Source organism: Ambystoma mexicanum, chromosome 12, assembly GCF_040938575.1.
Source record: "Ambystoma mexicanum isolate Mex_15411 chromosome 12, UKY_AmexF1_1, whole genome shotgun sequence".
In the NCBI taxonomy this organism is placed as follows: domain Eukaryota; kingdom Metazoa; phylum Chordata; class Amphibia; order Caudata; family Ambystomatidae; genus Ambystoma; species Ambystoma mexicanum.
The window spans coordinates 218,094,131-218,118,679 of record NC_090936.1 but is presented as its reverse complement, the minus strand read 5'-3'; positions in this window follow the sequence as shown (position 1 = coordinate 218,118,679).

The window sequence follows — 24,549 nt, the reverse complement described above, 5'->3', positions numbered from 1 at the left end:
ACCGGGCCCTCCGAACTCGGAATGGCCCGGTAATTCCACATTCTGGGAACCCGGACCCGGGGGCGATTTCAGTGGCAGCCATGCCACTAATAGCAGCATGGCTACCGCCGAGGTCGTAATGAGGCCCTGTATATTTTTCTCAAGACATAAAGGACTGGTGTTATGGTAGGACCTATGGGTGACAGTTTGTGGCCACAAGCTACAGAAAAGCAAAACATGGAACAGATCCAGGGACTTCTAGGCATAGGCCACTCTCTAATACCTGAAGTACAATCCCTGAAATAGGAAAATGGTGCCCTAAGGCAAGTTGTGGCATAACCAGAAACCCTGACCTTGGATTCCCCAATGGGAATCCTAGAAAATGACAAGAATCTCTGACTGTCTGTACTATTTAATTTATCTTTACTCCCATAGCAGTTCTCAACCAATTGAGCTCAAGTGCGCGATATGATTAGCAACATGAACGCCACCCTTGTGTGGACCACTCTGTTTATAACTATAGTTAGTCCTCTTCAGTTTAATTATAGTTTATTTTTGGCTGTTTTGCAAGGCAGATGTAAGGTCGGATTTTGATCAGGCCATTGTACTGTGGTTGGTGGGGGGGTGTGAGGGCAGTTGGTGAAAGTGGCACACTGTCTGAACACCACGGTTTCTGTACCAGTGGATTTTGATGGTAAATGACTTCAGCGTGTAGAGGGAAAATATTAAGTTAATCCCACATTGTTCTATTAGGTCGCCCTTATTTTGGTTATGTTTCACGTGTAGGAAAAATGTTAATATAATACATTTGCAAACTCTCCACAGTGTGTTTCCGTTGTTTTTGAATATGCCAGAAAGAAATGCCTTACTTGAATTTAAAACATGAGTGTGATAGTTAAGTCAGAAGAGCGCTATGCCCGAAACCTGCAGGGCCGGCTTAAATCCTGTCTCAGACAATTTAGGGGTACCTTAGAAAATAGCCATTCCTCCAAATTGTCTTTATGCAGCACATGTATTCAAACACATGTGCTGTGCTAAAACCATTTCCATACAACAGGCCTATGCTCATCGTGAAACGTTATGGCCCATTGCTAGTTAGTCATGTAAGGGAGGCATGGTATCACAAGTATGACACTGACACAAGCACTATAACTATGATGGGAGTAATCTCTACCATCAAATAATAAAGAAAACACAGTCCTAGTCAGTCTTTGTCAAATCAAAATAGCCTATACTAACAAAACCTAATGCATGCCCTATCTCTTATGCAAAAAGCGTGTAAAGGGGAATATGTATGCAAATGAAAATCAGTGTTATAACATAAAGGATCAAGGTGGCTGAGTCAGCTCTCCTCCCACGTTGGACTGCACGGAGTAAGGCAGCCCCGGTAAACAGGATGACACACTCTGGCTCAGGTTATCAATAAAGGCAGTTCAAAACGTGGATCGAGGCCCGCTTGGCCTTCCATGTTAAAGTCAATTATTCCAGCTTTCCAAAATTACTTTCACAGTTAAACAAAATTTCACGTAGGTCTCCCTCTGTTTGGCTCGTACTTCTGAAGGCATGAACAGTTCACGTGGGTCTCCCTCAGTCGGGCTCAGACCTTTCAACCAAAAAGTACCTGATTCAATGTAGATCTCCCTCAGCCGGGCTCGGACCTCTCAATCACAGCACTTGCAGGGGTTCTCTTCCCCAGACTTCATTCAGATTTTTTAGGGGTTCCCTTCCCCTAACTTATTTCATATTCCAGGTCTCCCTCAGTCGGGGTTGGACCTTTCACTGATGTTGAAAACTTTTCAAATGTGCAAGGTTTTTACTATAGACATCCGCAGGACTACTTCGACTTTCACTTCAGCTCACCCTTCATGTTATTTGCCCAAGTGTCTTTTGGTATTGGTAGTTCCATGCCACAAGCATAAATATTCAAAGAAATATTTCTCTTAAAGCATTCACCTTTTCACTTTCCCTTTTGCCGGGGTTAATCTTGACCATTACGCATTTCAGAGTTTTTTCACTTTGCGCTTTATAACAAGACATCAAACATTTCACTGAGACTTTCGAGTGGGCTCTTCCTTTTTCCAGACCACTCTGTTACTCAGTATCATTGGCTTTGCAGTTATTGGTAACTTAAAAGTTTACTATTCGTTTGTTTTCTTTCACATCTCATCAGCACGCGTGCAACCTTCAATTGTGGGGTACACTGCTGCAGCTTCAATCTTTCCTTGGCACAAACCGGCCTTTCATTTCTTTCACTAACTCATTGGTTGTGTGCATTCCTTTCTTGTCTCTGCTGGCTTTGATTCAGAAATCGAGGTTAATATCACATGCTTGGTTTCGCCTCTCCAACTCTGTCGTTGAAATGGGAGGGTTGCTGGTGTCTTTGAAACACAAGGCAGGTTTCTTCTTGTCTTGGATTTGGCTTTCACTGCATATCCTTCACTGTTTACCGGAGGCAACAACCTCCTGCAGGGATCTTCAGGGTTTCTCTACCCTTTGCTCTCGTCCATCGATTGATTGAACAGTGGGTTCGCCTTTGCCCCGGAAGATCTGCTCCTGCTTGTGTTCCACCTTGAACAGAGTGTGGCTCTATGTTCCGTCTTTTATCCGTGTGGGGCGAGGTAATGGGTATCAGATCTATGTGATTAAAGTCAAGTGCCTGGCTTTGCCTGACCTGATTAGCGGGACATGTCCAATGAGATACGTAAGTGTTAGCCTTTTTACCTTCAGTCACCCTCTTCCTGGGCCCAGTGTTTGTGTCGAAATGGGGGAAGGGAGATTGGAGAATCCTATAAAATAGGATGGGTATGGGTACTGGGAAGGGGGGAATACCGCTTGCCACCATCGGTTACCTCACCCCCACTCCCTGAAGGCCCCACCCAGGTGATCCTCCCTCACTGGGGTCCCACTGCAATCCAAAGGCGATGACTATGCCCTGGCCACCTAAGAGAGAGAGAGAGATCCCTGGGAACGTGCATGCATGACACCCTTTGGTTTCTCACAGTAAGGAGGAACAATGCAAATGGTATATATTTACCTGGCTGCCATTTTAAAAGACAATTCTGCTTGTGATCAAAATGAATCACTATCACACCACACTACCTTTGAATGCTTCATCAGTAGAAATGAAGCTCACCTGCCCCATCAACTCAGCTCCTTCGTGTAAAAGGCCCAATAAACATTGCTAGACTTTCATCAAGGAAGCCAAAAAGTATTTTCCTATGTAAACTGCTTCAATGATTTAGCTGATGGAATCAGGTTTGCCCTAAAATTACCTATTTTACTCTCTTCCACAGAGGATAAAATAATGACCTCAGGAATGAGTTTGTTTAGATGCTCAGGCATGCCTCCTTTTCTGACTTAGTGAGAATGGTAATACAACTGCATTACTTAATATAAGAAAGGACATTAGGAAAAAGGAAGAAAGGGGAACGGGGTGCATAATGTTATGAATCACCCCACATAAATATTAATGAAATGTAGTCACATGCACCCAGGCAAGAGGGCCTAGTAAAATGTCTCTTCTGTAGATAAAAGAAAGTACATGTATACTCAAGGATTCTGCATATATTGTTCATGAAGGGACTATAGCTCCAGAATGCCAAGTTACTCCCAAAGAAAGGTTGAAAAACAACAGCTCCCACTCCTACATGGAGAAGAGGACCAGGAGAACACTGATGTTCACCAATAAGGGAAATAGTCCAGTTTGTCATCATCTGCTGTTGTTGATATTGACTTTTTTGTAATTCAAGTCACCCTAGAATCAGAATATCACCCTCATGCCTGACCTTTCGGAAAGAGAAACTGCAGGATGTTTCATGGATGCCTTTTGGGAGTAAACTACGGTGTGCAGTGAATAAGTCGGAAACATTATGTCAAAAGATATAATGTCGAAAAAAAATGTTGAAAAAAAATGGAATGTTTTATTTTTTTAATTACATGTTTTTTTGGGGTTCCGGAGGTAAAAAAAAGGGGTAAAAAAAGGGGGGCTGTGGGGGACCCCCCAATTCGAACAAAAAGCAACCAAAAAAAGACATTCAAAACATTTTTTTTTACTTTTTTTTTTTTAGACATTATGACTTTCGACATAATGTCATTTGAATTTATCACTATAAACCGTAAACTACTCCATGAAAACATAGGGAGCAAACATTAACCTGTGGAAAATGTTGGTGGTCAGCCACACATATGTGCCCAAATAAATAAACAAGCCTTAATCCTTAGACTTTGCATCATGAAGCTAAGCAGAATTCACCTTGGACTTAATAATTGCTTCTCATGTTCTGAAGATTCAGAACCTAACTTGGCTTCATTTACATAATCGATACATTCATTGAATTTCAAAAACCCTTTTCATGGTTTTGGAATATTGTGCATGGCCGTGTCTGTATGATTCTACTTAATCCTTGACACCAGCTGATGATACCATCCCACATGTGCAGAGTGTTACTTGCCTGCACGTGATAACTCAGACATACTTGGAATATAAAGATGTCTTCCTTAAACTGAATACAAGGAATTGCATCTACACTGATAATATGACGTTTCCATTGAATTGTTCTCTATGAACTTAGGATAGTCAGGGCAGTACCTGAAAAACTGTACAAGAATATATTCAAGTTATTGTAAAACTGGATGGATCACAAAAGCAACATCTCCTATAGCAGCTTCTCTCATTATGGACCCAATATTGGCATTAATGACCTGAAGCCAATCATTGACTAGAAGGGCTTGAACAAAGTCAGTATCTGGGATCACTATCCTTTGCATTTAATTTGATATATTATGGAAGCTTTAAGAACTGATATGATATTTATGAAGCTCGATATCATTGGGACTCTTCAGCTAGTTCAGATAAAACAAGGGGACAAATGGAAGACAGGCTTTAGAACTCTTTGTTGGCATTTAATAGTATAGTGATGCTGTTCCAGATATTAAACCTGTTTTCTCTTTCAAAAATTCTAAGATCAAGTGTTTGTGATTATACTAAATAATTGAGCAATAATTGAGCAATAGTTGAGCAATAGTGTACCTTGACATAAGTAATTCCAACATTAAATATTAAAAGAATCACACAAAACATGTTCTTGAAGTATTACCCGGACTGTACAGAACTGGGTTGATTGACCGTACAATCAACCCAGTTCTGCCAAACCAGAGAATGCTGCATTCCATACATCTATGATCACTCAATTCTTTAATAAATGGGAAAGGAATTTCAATGGAGACTAAATAGGTATCTTTGATTGGCTAGTTCCTGCTTTAGCAAACACAAAACATGAGGTTCATGGCTCCTGACAATGTGTACTGTAATTTCATTCAATAGTGTTTTCACATCAGACCCATTACTACCTATTTATTGAAGAAAGAAAACAAGAAATTAAACTGTAAGGATTGAGCAGGTTCCCTTTTTATGTAGTTGATGCAAAACATTATTCAGACTCTGATACTGTGTCATCTGGATCTCACACTTCATTTCATTGTGAGAACTGACACCATGTCATTTGAGCTATTGTGAAGCAAAGGCAAAGTGATGAAAAAGTGTCCCTGTTGCTTACTAGACCTAAAAACCTCCAGGAAATGAGTTCAACTATTCTGTCTTAGAAATACCATAGCCAGCCATATAACAAGCTTAATTGTGTGAATTGACATCACAGACGATGATGCTGGAGCTGCCATTCAGCAAAGACAAAATGATCAAGAAGTATTCCCACTTGCTTACTTGACCACAAAACCTCCAGATAATCTGTTGACATATTATGTTTAAAAAAATAATTTCTGTCCACAAACAAGCATGTATTGATTGATGACATCTGTTACTGAGAGCAAGATTCCATGTAAAGATTCATACAAATAATAGTATTTCATTAATGCAAAAGACTGAACAGTCATCAGGAGAGCTGGACCAACTGCACAATATGGTGTGTACCTCACATACATACCTGGAAATAGAAAGGTTCTTGAATATGTTACATCCAGAAGGTAACGAAACATTAAGAAATTGAATTTCATAATTTCTCCAGCAGATCTTCAAGTGTATCTCTATTTTGCAGTATCTTCTTACACCTCAAGAGAAGGATATTGCTTTTCTTTCATGAATGCTTCACCTCTATGGATTCCTATAATGCAACCCCTGAGCATAGATTACAAATCATCCCACACTTTTTGAAAAAAAATTAAATCCTTCAGAGTTAACCAAGCCCTAACATCTAATTACCATCCAAAACCTAATAGCCAAACAGAATGACTTAGCCAAACATTGAAGCAATATATTCACTGTTTATTGTCAGCTGCTCAAAATAATTGGAAATTACTAATGCACACAGCAGGATGTTCTTCCAATAGTTTCCTTACAGGATTGTGTCCCTTCTTTTGTTCTTACGGTTGTCACCCCAGATTTTCTCCTGGAGTTCAATTGATAGAATCCTCATTTCCCACTGCAGATTAGTTCCTGTAAGACATTCAAGATATTCACACAAGAACTAAACAGAAAATAGAAAAAGTACATGCAGAGTTAAAAATGTATGCTGCTATGAAACATCAAGAGACCTGTGACTTTAAGGGAGGAAACAAGCTAATCTCACTCCAAAATACTCTGGATATTTTCCTGTCATCTGAGTTAACAACCCTGCAGCCTCCCATCTGAAATCAATTTTTTCCTTGAATCATATTCCTCCAGTATTCCATGTACCTTTTAAAGAATTTTCAGGAACGTGCTTTCTCATATTGGACAAATAATTGTCCTCCTTCAGTCTTGTTGACAATACTCCCAAATATGAATTCTAGGACATTGTTTTACTCCTACTTCCATCATGGATGCATTTATGATGGATTGGAAAGGATATTGAGTTTTTGATTGAACACAGAAAACTGTGGTAAACACCTCTTTGATTAGACATTTGTCATATCAGCATCCTTGCAAACCTATGGCTTCGGGGCTTGGCAAGTGGTGTACTGTCATGAGTCCAGTGTCATCAGGAGAAATCCCCAGTGCGGTTTTTCATAAATAAACCAGTGGCTAAATATTGGACATTTCTAATTAAGCAAGGTTCTCCGAACATTATCAATGTTTTTTCGGGGTAAATTGTTTTAAATGGTTCATGAAAAAATAGTATAAATGTGCATGTGTGGTTTGATATTAGGATCAGTACTGTTAGAATGAGGCAGGAGGTTGCCAGTCAGTTTAGGGAATATTCTTTAGCTATAGGGAAGGGACAATGCTAATGTTCAGATCTTTAATTGGCATTTGCATGCTTACTTTACTCATTTGCTTCACTTGCACATACATTTGGTCCAGTGGTTCTAAATTGTAAACTTGTATCTCCTCATCATTATTAAACAAATATCCCTCTTTTTTTAACTCTCTAACGTTGATAGAAATATTTCTGCTGCCACAGACTGGGGCATTTTGGTTACACATTTATTTTGTAAATCAACCAATCCTTTAGATAGCCACATTCTTTAGTAACATTGGTCACATTTAACCAATTTAAAGGGACTCATTTTGGCAACATAACACAGTTGGAAGGCAGGAATTGTAACCCATGTTTTGTTATTACAAGCACATCTATGCTGCAGGCCCATTTTCCACTGAGCCATCATACTTGCTTCATCACCTTAGCCTGCAGGCTGAATACCGTTTTTTGCTGCAGGCACACTATCCCCTGAGCTATTTTACTCAGTGTTTTGAATTTCCTGGATCTCCACAGTAGTTATATTAATCCAGTTAATTATATTACTTGGATGAGAATTGGTGGATTGGAACCTGTGACTTTTAGATTGCTCACACAGATCATTAACAAATCAATAGGCCCCTAAAGAAAATACCATTTTCCAATAGCGACTTTGTAAACTTTTGTTCTAGCTCAATGGTTTTCACCTGCAAAATACAGGGTGGCCAGAGACATCTCATTGCACATTAAAAATATTGAAATGATTGCTTCAGCTCACCCCTCACCAGAAGACCACCAGATTACAATCTGCATGTCCAGCACTTGAAGGGTTGAGACTTTGTTTGCACTTTCACACCCCTGGTCTGTCTGCAGTCAATTAAATAAAGTGACAGCAGCATTTGTTTAATGATCCTTTTAAAGTATTAATATGACATGCCTGAATGTGTTGACAGGCAGAGTCCAAACAGTACTTAATGTATTTTGTAGTGGAATCTATTCAGCTTCGAGTGAAAATTAAGTATTTGGCAGAAGCCGAATACGCAATTTTCAGCTGGAATTCGGACAAATTTTGATACACCTCTAATTTTGAGTGCCAATATGTTTGGCAACCTTAACATGCCAAGTAGAAAAGTTAGCATGCAGTAAGGTTCAGCCTCCTGTCTCTGAGTTAGAAGAGGGAGGCCAGTTACATATTGTATCTTCTGATGAGCTGGGAGAAACAATCGCAGATGACTATATAATATGATGCTTCTGTTTTCCTCCACTCTCCCCACATCCACTTAGGATGAGTCTATGGATGATGATTCTAGTGACAACCAAGAAAAATGATGATAAAAACATTTAAGTCCAGGCCATAATAAATTATTTTGGAAAGTAGTGATACAGAAGACTACTCTTCCACCTTTGCACGGTGTCTTTAAAAGACAGCATGTCAGATCTGAAAGTGCAAATTGGTTGTGCATGGCAGTTACAGCAACAATGCATTTACTGCCCTTGGCTTCTTGCCTCATCAAGAAAGTGCAAAGTGTGGAAAGTCTTTATAGTACACGGCAAAGAACAACATCCCGCCAAGTGTTCTTTATGCAATTAGTCTTTATGTCAGGAAAAAACTGGGATGAATGTGGCTACTAAATATGTGCATTCCCAAATGATGCAAAAACAGCCATGAGACTGAGCTTCATCTCACCCGTAGCAAGCCACCATACCACTCCAGCCTATATGGCCACTACAGAACATGTTTCAGATGGTGTGCCATTGTCACTGAGTGCAGAGATGATCCATTATTGGTTACATATGCCATCAGTGTTTGTGCTATTTTTCTTTTCATGAGTCCCATTCCTCTTATTTTATACCACAAAAATGAAGAGAGAGTGTTGTGTTACAAAGTAAAATATTGTCATTCAAAATTATATGATGTATTCATCTGTAGTGAAGTTTACCTGCACTAGGATGTGTATATGTCTCTGGAGGATAGCTCAGGGGCAAGGTGCTCTCCTTGGAAGCAAGATGACATGGAGCAACACAGGTTCGATCCCCGGGTCCGTGCTTAGAAACCTCTGGGTATTAAGCGAGTTATAAATAACCTATCACATCACATAGTTTGGTGTTTGGGTTCTAGCTTGGAATGTGGGGAATGGAATGTTATGAGATAACTGGTGACAGCTTGAGAGTCCATTGGAAAGGAATAAGTGAACAAGGAGAGGGAGCATCTGTGGACTTACTTACCCATGCCATGGAAGAGTGAAATCCTTTCTTACCTGGATATCATTGTATATGGACTGCTATATAACAGTGATGATAGCCCTGTTCACCCTCTATGTGATTACCTCGTCTGGATTGTTGGATACGTGTGAAGCTGCTTTTGCACTCAGTGCTACGGACGGCAACAGGGCTGACACCCGGGTACCTCCACAATTCTGTATGGCTGTGGCCGGACCCATGAGGATTGCTGGTTTCCTTTGCATCTGTTTGTCCGCTCGTGTCTATAGAAAGCACATGATCCAGGTATCCCGTTCCCTGTATCATTATGGCATAAGACATGAGGATTTCTGTTGCGGTCTCTGTTTTGTGCTCGAGCAGAGGCACCATTAGGCTGCCTTCACCCAACATTGTTTGCGCTACAGATAAGTGCTGCGGACGTTCGGGACATACTGAAGGATAGGACCTAGGAACTTTCTGCTGCATGTGTGCAACTCCCATGGCAAGGAATGTGATTCTGTCAGCTTGGAGGTAGTGTATTGTTATGCTGGTTTGAGCTTAGACCTGCTACCAACTTTCCAAACACAAACAGCTTATTTTAGTAACTGGCGATACCATACCTGGAGTAGTGCAAGTTGAGGAACTGATCGAGTGACTGATTTGTTTTCATAATTGGGTATATTAGATGATGGATACATTGGTGTGGTCAACATTGACCACATGTTCTTCACAACCAATGGAAATGAACTAGACATCCACGCCTGCTGATAGGTATACGTCTTGGGAATTGTGATGGACATAAGAATACAAGCTGAGAGGAGGAGTGTAACAACTGGATAATACAATGGGTATCTTACCAGCCCCATTCATACCCAACTCCTATGCATACCTACAGTCAAGTGACAGACATGGAAGGAGGACTTCCAGGACTGTGTATTTGTAATACATGGGCCATCATATAGCATGGATTGCTGACGTGTTTTCCTCATGCACTGTCTTGGGTTTAATGGAAGGAGATTCTTGAACAGTCTTCCAGAACTTAGAGCTGCGGATGAGGACACTGGCGTGGGGGGAGGCTTTAAATTGTAGTATAATTTAGCATGTTTTGGAGTGCAGCGCCACTGCATGGGATCACAGTTAATTTAGCGTGTTTTGGAGTGCAGCACCACTGCATGGAATCACAGTATTGCTGTTATGTGGTACAGCAAGCCATGTGTTGCCAGGGTAACATATGGACAGGTATATGAAGACAGGATATTTATGTTAATCACACCATTTTTCTCAATAATTAGTTTAAAAGCACACCATCTTTTTCTCACCTGAAATGCCTCAATTACAGGAGAAACATTAGATACTTAATTAATTAACTTGATTAACAAATACTAACACGATTTTAACTCCTTAACATTATAATGTGTTCTCCATATGCAAAATGAGGCAGGCTGAGATTCATTTTAAACGTGTTCAGATTTTTTTTTCTCTCTCTTTGCTCTGTTCACGGTCTTTGCAGGAAACAAAATTCACATAGCAGGAAATCAGTTAGATACAGTTGCTTAATGTAAAAGTGAGCCATTGTTGCGGAAGGAGGGTAGACTATTGTGTATTTTGATTGGTGACACGTCACCTTATGGGCTGTAACAGATGTTTCTTGAAGTAGCTCGGGGAGAAGGAGAGGGAGAAGACATTTTGCGGAGTTGCAGTGAGGTCGCCTTCGTTCTGCTGCTGTGAGGAACTGGACCACTGACCTTCATAGACTGGTGTTTCCTAGTCACTTGGCACCGGCTTGAGAACTGCATGTTCTCGCTGGGTGCGTTAAAGAAAGAAAAAAGACCCCTGGGTCACTGCTCAAAGACGACAAGCCAGGACACTTTGAGTGCTGAAAAGCTACACATAGCTGGTAAATATACAAATGGAGTGAGATTGCTGTGACTGCCGGACCAATGATCTAATATTAGACAGGCAGTGTAGCGATAGGGAAGTCTCCTGTGTTTAAATGCCAATTCATAATGTTGCCATCTAAATGACTGTTCTTTGTATTGTTGCAAAAGATAATGAAATGCCTTGTATTTTTGCACTTGTTTCGCTTCTGTTTCTTCTAGAAAAGACTGCCTCGCAAAGATGGTAATGTATTATTTTGAAATGAAACTGTTATAAATCACAGCCTGTGTAAAGGTTTTTGTTTTTGCTTCTGTCTTTCTCTGGTGCATTTAGCACATATCACATAATAAAAGGGGAGGTTATTATGTAATATATGTGCCAAACTTCCTATGCAGATGAAGTAATGTTATGAGCAATTACAAATAGCTGGGTGAGTGGTTCCACTCAGGGTATGTATGTGTGTGTGGCTTCTGAGTGAAATATAATGCAATAGTCTGCTGAGCGTATATGAATCAGCAGAGAGAGGCCTATGGAAACATAGTCTCACTAATGTAAATAAATTAGTGATAATGCCACATGTTATTGTGAATACTCCATGGAAACATAGTCTCACTAATGTAAATAAATTAGTGATAATACCACATGTTATTGTGAATACTCCATGGAAACATAGTCTGACTGATGTAAATAAATTAGTGATAACAGCCATAGGTGGCACTCTATGTGAAAATTGTGGTATCCATAAAATGTAGGCCCATGGTCTCTAGTGATCACACGAACAGACCAAGCAAGAAGAAGGGTGTTTTGTATATTGGGGACCACAAGTAGAACAGAAAATCATGCTCATCACTATACCACAACAAAATGTATACCAACCAAATGTATCTGTGTACTGAAATCATGCATAGCAACTATACCATTATAATACCAAACCCAATCTAAATGCAAAGAGTGATTATTGCAAAATTGTTTTTGTTTTTGGCGGTAAGAAAATACCGCTGGGCCCTAAATCTACACAAAATACCCTACATATTTATGGTGCGTTGCAGGCCGGGAAAGTGATCATAGAGCACCTACTGGGCGTGGCAAGTGTGTCTCACACTGCCATCTGTACATTAAAGGGAACCCATTTCATAATAGCAGTGTGTCACTAAAAACGAATTTCAGAATGTCTCAAAGGGAAGCTACATTCTCAGACCTAGAGCAATATTTAGAGGCAATATTATTTGCACATGGGACCTGGTCATCGAATAGTACCTCAGAATGGCATGACCGCATTCATGGTGAGGTGCAGAAAGAAAAACTAGACAATATTTTTGCAGAAGGCAGCATAATTCAGGTCTGCCTTCTAAGGTTATTAAATGCAGCTGATAAAAATGCAGAGAAAGACTGTTTGATACGGCTATGCGCCAAGATCTGGTTTATTTTGAATAGGTCCCTGCGAATGCAGGAAAATGATACCCAGCTAATTAACAGGTTAAAGACTGACTTAGATGTGGCAAGTAAGAAAGAGGAAATGTTAAGAGCAGAATTAGAAGGATGTCAGAAAGATATGCAGTTAAAATGCAGAGATTTTGATGTTCAATTGCCCAAAAGCAAGAAACAGTTTGAAGACAGTGAGCAAGAATTGGTACACTTAAAAGCATTGGTGGACCACATTAGACAAGATAAAGTTGAGATAGTTTCAGAAATGCAAGTTTTACAAAAAGAACATTTTGAAAAAGAAGGTGATCTCCAAAATGCAGAACAAGAAATGGTTAAAATGCTTCAAGAAAGGGACAAGAGAAATAAAGAATTTAATGAATGCCAAATGCAAATGTGCGACATACAGGAGGTAATTAATAAAATGAGTGATGAAAACAACCATTTGCAAAACGAAGCAGACAGGCTCCTTAAAAAGTGTAAGGACTTGGAACAGCAAATGTGCATTCCCAGGTCCCAGGAGAGGCGGCAGGGCAGCACATTCAATGGAGTTGAGGTGAATTCTATTTCTACCCAAAGAGCTAGTGCCCCACTGACTGGGCCGGTGACTGAACTTGGTTGCAGCGCTCTTGGGGGATTTGATACTCCCATTGGGTGCCGCCACCAATCCCGTACACCTGGAAGCAGGGTTGAGTCACCAAGTAGTGCAATTCCATGCATTGCAACAAGTAGCCCCATAAAGATAATGAAATCCATTAAAGCCCTGATCAAACCATTTAAAAAGGGAGGGGAATGCTGCATAGAGGATCACTTAGAAGCGGTTCATGACATTTTTAAAGCCCTCCAGATACCTAAGGAACAGTACAGGCAGTATTTTCATTCAACTTTAGATGCTCCGACGGCTAGTGTCATAAGAGGATTGAATGAACAACAAAATATGACTGGGCAGAGTTTGAAAAAGAGATTAGGCGTCATTTTTCTCCTTTCCAGTCATTGCAGGAGGCAAAGAAAGTCGCTTACACAATCACTGCTGGGCCTAATACATCCCCTCGCCAGTGTTTACAAGACTTAAAAAGAGCATTTTCTCGTTTTGATGTATCTTTTGACCCCAATTCCAATGAGTTTAAAACTGCCTACTTCTATGGGCTACAGAAAGACATCATATCCCAATTGGTCCGTGAATTTGATCGTGACAAGTCCCGTGAATGGATTGTGCACCAAAGCACAAAACTTTATGAGGTACTCTATTGTCAGGGTAGAGAAAATGAAAAATACTAGACCTAAATCTAAAGAAACCTCAGCAACAGTGATGGAAATCAGGTCAGCCAAAATGTCCCTTGAGTCTGCTCAAAGCCCAAGTAAAAATAATTTGGCACCTGAACAAAGGGGTAATCAACAAAAGTCACCACACCCTGAAACAATGTTTCAATCACATGATCCTAGTAATAGGGAGAGCTACATCAGCCCCAGGTACTTAGGAGATAGGCCCCGGGCAGGCTATCGACCTGATAAGTCAGGTATAAACAATAACCAGAGACAAAATCAGGATCAAAGAAATGATGGTCCTTATTAGACATTGGGGACACAAAGCAGATTTAATCCCAATACCATGATATATGGTAATCAGGATAGACCCCGATATGTGGATCGATTTGCTGATAATGGGAATCAACATAGAGGCCAGTACCCACAACATGAGAGACAGGACATGAGGCAAAGCATAAACTACACTCCACGTCAGTACAATGATTCCCCACCAGGGGACTACAACCAAAGGATGGGTGCACCCCACTCCCCTCCATAAATGAATCAAGAGTTCAGGAACCATCCCAATAGAAACCATTCCCCTGAGAGGTATCAGAATAGATCCAATCAGGGAGAAAACAACCAATATCGATTTAGGCCTCAGAGAGAGGATTCTAGAGAGATGGAAAGATTCTTTCAGTGTCTCGAAGCCCAAGTGAAAATGTTACCTGAGCAAATAGGAAAGCTCTGTACAACACAAAAACAGTCATCAAAGGAGGGGGCAGAAGGCCATAGCAATGACCGGGTGGCTTCTGAAAAGTGACTAAGTATTTATGATACCTGCAGTGCCAAAAAGACAGTTTGCTCTGATGTAATTTTGCATAATGACTCTGAGATGCCTAATGATTTAAAAGTGAGAATACCAGAAAATGAACATGTAACAGAAAATGCAAATGATTCTAAAAGAGAGGTATGGTTTAACCTAGAACTAAATCAAACATTGGAGATTTGTACAAATGAAATAGGAAAACCTGAAGATCCAAAAGGATCCAAAAGAACATACAGACAGATGTAAGAAAAATGACTCATGCATGGGGAATACCAGTGAACAGGGAGTAAGTGGTGATGCTATAACTCCTTCCCTGGGCAATCAAAACAATGACCAAACACGGGCAGAAAAAGAAATGCTCAAAAGTAGGGTACAGGTCAATCACCTGAAGAATTCTTTGAGCCACATATTTTTTAAGAGGTTAAAAGAGCTGGTACCATACTGAATAATTACAAATGCACAGAATTAGACAATGACAAATTGCCAAGTGATGTTGTTACACATGGTCAGTTGGAGGGTTGTAGTGTGACCTCTGTTGATACCTGGATGGATGGGCGAATGGTGGCCACACTCCAAAAAACCTCTGAACATGGGGAAATGAATAAAGTCTCTCACAGGGAAATGGGCAAAAAGGAGGGAAAAGTGTCTTTCCATTTACCAATGTGCTTAGCCAAAAGTGAAAAAGGCCTGAGAAAGGTGAGCCCTGAAATCAGTAAGAATTCGCACTTCTTATGTGTGTTAGAGGAAGTTGAAGACAGGTATTATGCTCCCATCACTGTAGAAGAAAAATGCCTTACATTTGCAATGATTGACACTGGCGCACAGGCCACAATTATGTCTAAAGAATTAGTAAAGAGTATCAATGAAGGGAGATCCCCACAGAATCAGATCACAGTGAAGTAAAATCAAGGTCCAGTGCATAATTTTAATGGGGAGGAGGTGCCTATCATAGGCATCACTGAGGTTGACATAAAGATAGGTAAACACGGAATGAAACAGGAGGTATTGGTCACATCCATTTGTGAAATTCTATTTCTGATGGGAACGGATTGCCTGAAAAGGTTGTCTCCTCTCATAGATGGGGTGAATGGGGTACTGTGGTCCTTAACAAAAAAAACATTGAGACCTAAAAAATAAAATAAAAAAAACAGCAATATAAATTAATGTCACACCGTTGTCAAAACAAATGATGCAGTGGAGGTATATCTCCAGAATGGTTGCATACCTAGCGTCACTGTTATATTAATGTGTCAAGATAAAATGCAGAGTGAATATGAGAAACAATCTGTACAGATATACTTGGACCTAAGGAAAAGATGGCAAACTGCCATAGATGAGCACACATTACGCTTTTATTTAAAAGAGAAGACATGCAAACAGAATATTGCTCCTAAAGCAGATTCAGAAAAACACATCACCACTCTTGCTGAAATACACATGGAAGATGAGCAACCATGGGTTCACATTGGAATAAATGACTATTCTAAAACAATAAAAGCCACTTTAGCACTTGAACAGGAAAGGAGTTTCATTAATGAGAAATTGTTGCAAAAAATAATGGAGAGGGAGGAGATCCCGAAATTTAGAATTAAAAACCAATATGTCTCTGGTTTGGACAGTCCAGATTTTGAAAACTGAATTGCAGGAAGATGCATGCTAAAAATTAGCATTGAGCAGAAAACAATTTCCCATAATGTATGGATAGTGAGTGGAACACAGAATGATATTTACATGGGCAATGATATAATGCACAGAATGTGTATGATGTTAGATTTCATTAATCAAAAGATATGGTCACGCCTAGGTGGAGACCCCTGAATTTGAAGACAAAAGAAGGGCTTATCATTGCGCACAGCTGGTCCCATATGCAATTGAATTACAACTGAGGAAGGATACTATTATCCCTGCATTCACCAAACAGGTTGCAATAACACTGAAATGCAAAAATGGACAGCAGTTGAAAGATTCTGATGCATTTGTCTGTTTGAATGAATCTATAAAACAGCAAGGCCTGGATTATGAATACATTCCATTGGTAGATATTGGTGGAGGGTCTGTAAAAATTATGGTGAATAATAAAGGTTGTCAAGATATTCATTTAGAGGAAAACTCCCCATTAGGAATGGCCATACAAAAATCACATTCCACAGCAGATCTAAATTACATGGTGATTGCAAATAACGCTGAAAAGTATGTGGATGTCAAGGGTGAATTGCCAGAATACCTGGATTCTCAGCCCAAAGGAATATTTAGAATTCATTCTGTGTACCCTTATGATTCAAGTGAGACAATGTGCTGTCATCAAGAGGATTGCATAACATTTAACTTAAATGAAAATTAAATAGAAAATCAGCCCATTGAAGTGAAAGCTGATATGCCAAAATATTTAAAAGTGGCAGCTTTACAGAGAGACACAGCCACACAGTTAGAGGAAAGTGCCGAGATTCCCCTACCAGAACATTTTCCAGAATTCTCCAAAATGGTAGCATGTGACAACGATGAGGATAGAAATGAACTGAGGAAGATATTTATGGAGTTTAAAGATGTATTTGCAAAAGATGCATATGATTGCGGTCTAACTAATTTACATGTGGCCACGCTACCGGAAGGGTGTCGCAGAAGCCCATTATTTGTGCACCGGTATAGATTACCATTGGCATGTTTAGAGTCATTGGCAGAGATTATTAAAAATTTGGAGTCACGGGAATCATCAGGCCCATTCATAGCACATCCAACACACCTATTTTAGGTGTGTTTAAGCCAAATGGTCAATGGTGGCTATGTGCAGATTTGAGGGAGTTAAATAAAAGAGTGCCAGTATCCAGATGGCCACTGCCATTCATTGATAAGGGCCGAGCTCAGGTACATGGTTCAAAAGTGTTCACCACGTTAGATCTCACCTCTGGATATTGGTGCGTGCCATTGGCAGAGGAGATACAGAATTTATTTTCATTTTCATTTGATAAGACTCAATACACATGGGTTAGAGTTCCATTTGGGTATGTCAATAGTGGGAGTGAATTTGGAATATTTTTGAGAAAGGCCATGCCTGATGCAGCGGAAAGAGGTACCATCGTTTATGTGGATGATGTACTGATAAAAAATGAAAGTTTGAAAAACCATTTTGATGAAATAAGACATGTTCTTGGCCAATTGCAGAAAGCAGGCGCCAAAGTATCTTTACAAAAGGCACACTTGTGCAAGTAAAAGGTGAATTTTCTAGGCCATGCAGTGACTGAACATGTATTAAACCCACAAAAGAAGAAAGTGGAGGCTATACAAAAACTAAAAGACCCTAAAAATGTGAAAGGGGTAAAAAGTTTGTTAGGAATGACGGGCTATAACAGGAAGTTCATTGAAAATTATGCTGAAATTACTCAACCATTAACTAAGCTGTTAAAGCTGAATACACCCTGGAAATGGGAAACAGAGCAGTCTGAGGCAGTGGCTAAATTAAAGGAATGTCTTATAAAAGCACCATGTTTGGCATACCCCATAAAGGATAGGGATTTCTTTATAGAAATAGGTTTCTCTGAACAGTGTATGTCAGCAGTGCTATCACAAAAACATTATTTGAATCACAAAACCATTGCCTATGCAAGTAAGGCGTTTTCCCAAGTTGAAATTAAATTCAGTGAATGTGAAAAGGCCCTTTTGACCACTGTGTGGGTGCTACAGCATTTCCTCCCCATTGTTCAGGGAGAAAAGGTAATTATTGAGACCAATCACCAACCATTCAAGTTTTTAGAGCGTAAAAGAATCAGGTCAGGTAACCTAGCACAGTCCAGAATCACTTCATGGACGCTAGCATTACAAGGTTTTCCTGTAGAAGTGAGATATGGCCAAAATAGAAAAAGCCCAGTTGCTCAGGGTTTAGAAGATCTACATGACTGTGCAGCTGAACATGTATCAAACGAAGTAGAAGGGGAATCTAGTTTACAGGATTTTGGGCAATCACCACACAAAGCTTTTGATGAAAAGACATGCACGGATTTGGATTTGCCAACTGTATATGTTGATGGTTGTGCTTTTCACATTGAAAATTACAGTAATAAACAATTAGTGTCAGGAATAGGAAATGTCTGGTTGAAATGTGAAGGCGGCCCCAGTAAAGGGATGAGAATTGGAGCTAGGAGCAGTCAAGTAGCGGAATTGGCAGCCATTTATAAAGCAATTGCTACTGCAGTTGATAATAAATTTAGTGAAATTGTCCTGGTGACTGATTCTGACTATGCACAAAATAGCTTTGTGGAAAAATGTACCTGGCTGGAAAGCGAGAGGTATGATTACATACAACAAAAAGCCACTTAAACATGGAAAAATGATACAAGCCATAGACAAGTTGGTGTCAGAGAATGATTTAACAATATACTGGAGGAAAATTCGTGGGCATTTAAAAACTCCTGGAGAGGATAAGGAGGGGAATGATAAGGCGGATCACCTGGCTAAAATTGGGGCTGTGATGGGAGAATTGCTACCTATTGAACATTTACTTGGTGAAATACAAATTGATGCATTAACACAGTCTAAAGCACCAAAGGAGGTAGATCAACCAGTAGTACAATGGAGTTATGGTACACCAGATCAAGATCTGATTGAGGCACACAAGGATGATCGGATTTTGGGAATCTATTATAATCATTTGATAGATCCTGAACAAAACCCTTTAACAGAAAATGATTGTATAGGAAAAGAAGAGTTGAGGGTGCTATTAAAGAATAAAAAACGAATTAGACTACAGGATGGACTCATTATTAGAGAGTCCATAACAGGACAGATACAGTGGGTGGTACCCCTTTCATTCAGAGGGTTAATGCTACACCATGTATATGATGCAATAACTGCAGGCCACAGAGGTTCACAAAAAACATTGGAAATACTAAAAGATTATGCTTACTGGCCATATATGTCCCAAGATGTGGAATTATATACTAGAGGATGTCTAGTATGTGCCCAATTTAAACCTGCTTCACCAATGCATAGAGCTCCATTAATGAAAAGAGGCTTAACTCTTCCATGGTCAGATTTGCAAAAAGACTATGGGCCTCATTACGACACAGGCGGTAAGGGGTTTACAGCAGCGTTAACAGCGCCGACCCTTACCGCCTGAGTACGAGGTCCCTTAGCGCCATGGCGCTTTTAACACCTGCTTTTAGCAGGTGTTAAAATCCATGGCGCTAAGGGACCATGGAGTTAATTACGCCACCGTAATTTACGGTGGCGTAATTAACGCCTTCCCCACTCCCATTATGCCCTATGGGGCAAAAATGGGAATGGGGAAGGGTAAATGGGGATTGGGGACTTACCGTCCCGCCAAGGTCGGAATGGGGCGGTAAGTCTGCCAACCACCATGGCGTAAACGTAGTTTACGCCATGGTGGTAAAGTCACGGCCCAGGCGGTAACTTACCGCCTGGGTCGTAATGAGGCCCAATGTAGGGCCTGTAAAGAGGTCGAGCAGGGGGAACCCTTATATTTTGAGTGTGGTGTGTTTGATGTCGAAGTGGATTGAGTGTTTTCCTGCACCAGATTGTAGTGCGCAAACAGCAGCTACATTACGGGTGAATCATGTGTTTTCAAGTTTTGGGTTACCACAAAGAATCAAATCAACAGAGGAAGTCATTTTACAAGTGCTCTAATGAGTAAGGCATGGCAAACACTGGGTGTGAAAAGAAAATTACATATTGCATATCGGGCGGCTTCTTCAGGGGGAGTTGAACGCTGTAATAGGTCTGTTGTGGACATATTAAAGAAATTTGTAGCAGAAGCAGGTTCCAGCTGGGATTTACATTTACCTTTGGTTTTAATGGCAATCAGATCAACTCCTGCCAAAGCAACAGCCCCCATGAGGTTTTGACAGGTAGGAAAATGGTGTTACCACAATACCTGCTATACAGAACACATGAGCAAACACTTGTGAGTGCATCCACAGTTCATGAATACATTGATGAACTGAGGAGGCATTTACAATATGCATTTGCTTTTGTACAGCGAAATCTAGAAAGAGCTGCTGACAGTGCAAAGTCATATTATGATAAAAAGACATCAGTGAAAGAATATTGTGTGGGCGATCAGGTGTATAATTTTCATTTTGGAAAAGGTAAACAGAAAAATTCCAAATTTCTAGCAGCCTGGCAGGGGCCATTTCGAATTATAAATAAGGTCTCTCTTGTGATTTATAAAATTTTGAAAACTGAAGGTGAAACAGCAACAGAACAGTTTGTTCATGTAAACCAAATAAAACCCTGGCACCCCAGACACGAAATTAAAAGACTTGAGCGTGTAGAAACAGATAAAGTCCCTTGAATACATAAAAGAAGGTAAGGTAAATGGGTTTAGTCAGAGAGCAACAGCAGAGAAATAAAATATAGGTGATTGATTATTACATATGTATATAGGTAAAAAAAAAAATGAAAGCTGAAATTAGTAGAGTTGGTTTGCAAAATGAAAATGTATTAAATGTTGAATGCTATTTTATGTATGTTTGTTTTCTCTATAACATGTGCTTAATTTCAGAAAGCGAGAGGAAAAGGGCGAAATGTTTTGCAAAGCATGTTTTATTTTTGGCAAAAGGGTGAAGTTAGTATTATGCTATGTACATAATTTGTTTCTTTTCTATTTGATTTAGAATATTAACACATTTTGGCTTGGAGGTTACGGGACCGGAGGACACGGGAGATGATGGAGTCCTGGAGTGCCCTGGATGAAGATCAAATAATGCCTGCCTCCGGGTGGAGGTGAAGATAGAGTAACCATGATGCCAAGAGAGATGACTCCTTTGAAAAAGCATCCAAGAGTGCCAGGATGAAAGAGTACCCGAATTAACAAAATGATGTGACATCGCTGGTCGGGACATATCGGAGGCAGACAAATGTCCTGGAGTATGGAGTTCCAAGTATTTATTATTTTAATTAATTATTTTAATCTGTTATGTTAATTCTTTATTTTAACTATTTGTTTTATTCTATTGTTTTGTGATTGACTTCAAGTATAAAAGTGAGACACTGGACTATGGACACTTCCATTGGGAAGAAATATGTAAAATATTTTGTAAGAACTGATGGACTCAGAGATGAATTTTGATATTTTGATGAATGAACAATGATTTTTCAATTTTCCTTTTCCACACGTGAATATTCATTTTGTTGAATTGATACATTTTAAAAGAAGAAAAGGAGCAAGTTGGGTTTCTTCCAATTGTGGCTTGGACCATGGCCAAATTCTCAGAAAAAGGAGAGTATGTAGTATAATTTAGCATGTTTTGGAGTGCAGCGCCACTGCATGGGATCACAGTTAATTTTGCGCGTTTTGGAGTGCAGCGCCACTGCATGGGATCACAGTATTGCTGTAATGTGGTACAGCAAGCCATGTGTTGCCAGGGTAACATATGGACAGGTATATGAAGACAGGATATTTATGTTGAAGCACACAATTTTTCTCAATAATTAGTTTAAAAGAACACCATCTTTTTCTCACCTGAAATGCCTCAATTACAGGAATAACATTAGATACTTAATTAATTAACTTGATTAACAAATACTAACACGATTTTAACTCCTTAACATTATAATGTGTTCTCCATATGCAAAATGAGGCAGGCTGAGATTCATTTTAAACATGTGTTCAGATTTTTTTTTTCTCTCTCTTTGCTCTGTTCACGGTCTTTGCAGGAAACAAAATTCGCATAGCAGGAAATCAGTAAGATACAGTTGCTTACTGTAAAAATGAGCCATTGTTGAGGAAGGAGGGTAGACTATTGTGTATTTTGATTGGTGACACGTCACCTTATGGGCTGTAACAGATAATTCTTGAAGCAGCTCCGGGAGAAGGAGAGGGAGAAGACATTTTGCGGATTTGCAGTGAGGTCGCCTTCGTTCTGCTGCTGTGAGGAGCTGGACCACTGACCTTCAGAGACTGGAGTTCTCCTAGTCACTTGGCACCGGCTTGAGAACTGCATGTTCTCACTGGTTGCTTTAAAGAAAGAAAAAAGAGCCCTGGGTCACTGCTCAAAGGCGACAAGCCAGGAGACTTCAGGTGCTGAAAAGCTACAAATAGCTGGTAAATATACAAATGGAGTGAGATTGCTGTGACTGCCGGACGAATGATCTAATATTAGACAGGCAGTGTAGCGATAGGGAATTCTCCTGTGTTTAAATGCCAATTCATAATGTTGCCATCTAAATGACTGTTCTTTTTATTGTTGCAAAAGATAATGAAATGCCCTGTATTTTTGCACTTGTTTCGCTTGTTTATTCTAGAAAAGACTGCCTCGCAAAGATGTTAATGTATTATTTTGAAAGGAAACTTTTATAAATCACAGCCTGTGTAAAGGTCTTTGTTTTTGCTTCTGTCTTTCTCTGGTGCATTTAGCACATATCACATAATAAAAGGAGAGGTAATTATGTAATATATGTGCCAAACTTCCTATGCAGATGAAGTAATGTTATGAGAAATTATAAATAGCTGGGTGAGTGGTTCCACTCAGGGTATGTATGTGTGTGTGGCTTCTGAGTGGAATATAATGCAATTGTCTGCTCAGCGTATATGAATCAGCAGAGAGAGGCCTATGGAAACATAGTCTCACTAATGTAAATAAATTAGTGATAATACCACATGTTATAGTGAATACTCCATGGAAACATAGTGTCACTAATGTAAATAAATTAGTGATAATACCACATGTTATTGTGAATACTCCATGGAAACATAGTCTGACTGATGTAAATAAATTAGTGATAACAGCCATAGGTGGCACTCTATGTGAAAATTGTGGTATCCATAAAATGTAGGCCCATGGTCTCTAGTGATCACACGAACAGACCAAGCAAGAAGAAGGGTGTTTTGTATATTGGGGACCACAAGTAGAACAGAAAATCATGCTCATCACTATAAAACAACGAAATGTATACCAACCAAAGGTATCTGTGTACTGAAATAATGCATAGCCACTATACCATTATAATACCAAACCCAATCTAAATGCAAGGAGTGATTATTGATAAATTATTTTTGTTTTTGGCGGTAAGAAAATACCACTGGGCCCTAAATCTACACAAAATACCCTACAAAATGCATATGAAACGATATTAAGGAAATTGGACATTAACTTTAAAAAGAAAGCATGCATTATTCTGGAAATATTTTACTTGAGGAGACGTGATCAAGGGGTAGGAGAATCGATTAAGAACTTCATAACAGGTCTCAGAGAAGTTGCTAATTCAATTTTGGGATGTTGCATGACGAGCGGCTGCGAAATCAGTTTATGCTTTAAGTAAGAGAAAGCAAAACAAGTAAAGAGATATGAACCTACGGCGCTGTGGTAGAAGTCCTGTAATTGCAAAGAAGATGGAACACATGATGGCATGTGTAAAACAAACTAGACAGGAATGATACACCATTCAATGGTCGTGTACATGCAGCCGTGATGGGTCAGTGTGAACAAAAGAAAACTCTCCCGAAGAAAAGCACCACCTATGAAGGGGAAGGTGCTAAGAAGGTTGCACGTGACCCCTCTAATGACAAGAATGGAAAAACGTCAAACGTGAAGAGGTGCTTCAGATGTGGAAGCACTTTGCATTTTGCCAACAGTGAGGCATATCCAGGGCTCAAGGCTTTATGTCACCAATGAGGAAAGCAAGGTCATTTCAGACGTTGTTGCATGAACTTTTCAAAAGGGGTCAGAGAATAAGCATGCATACAGATAGTGATAGTAATGAATGTGAAGAGAGTGAGATTGCTGACAGTGGTAGTTGGTCCATTAACCAGGTGGGTTTAAGAATGAAGAAAGGTGAGAAGTCGCATCCTGTGGGGATAGGGAATGTGGTAGGGGT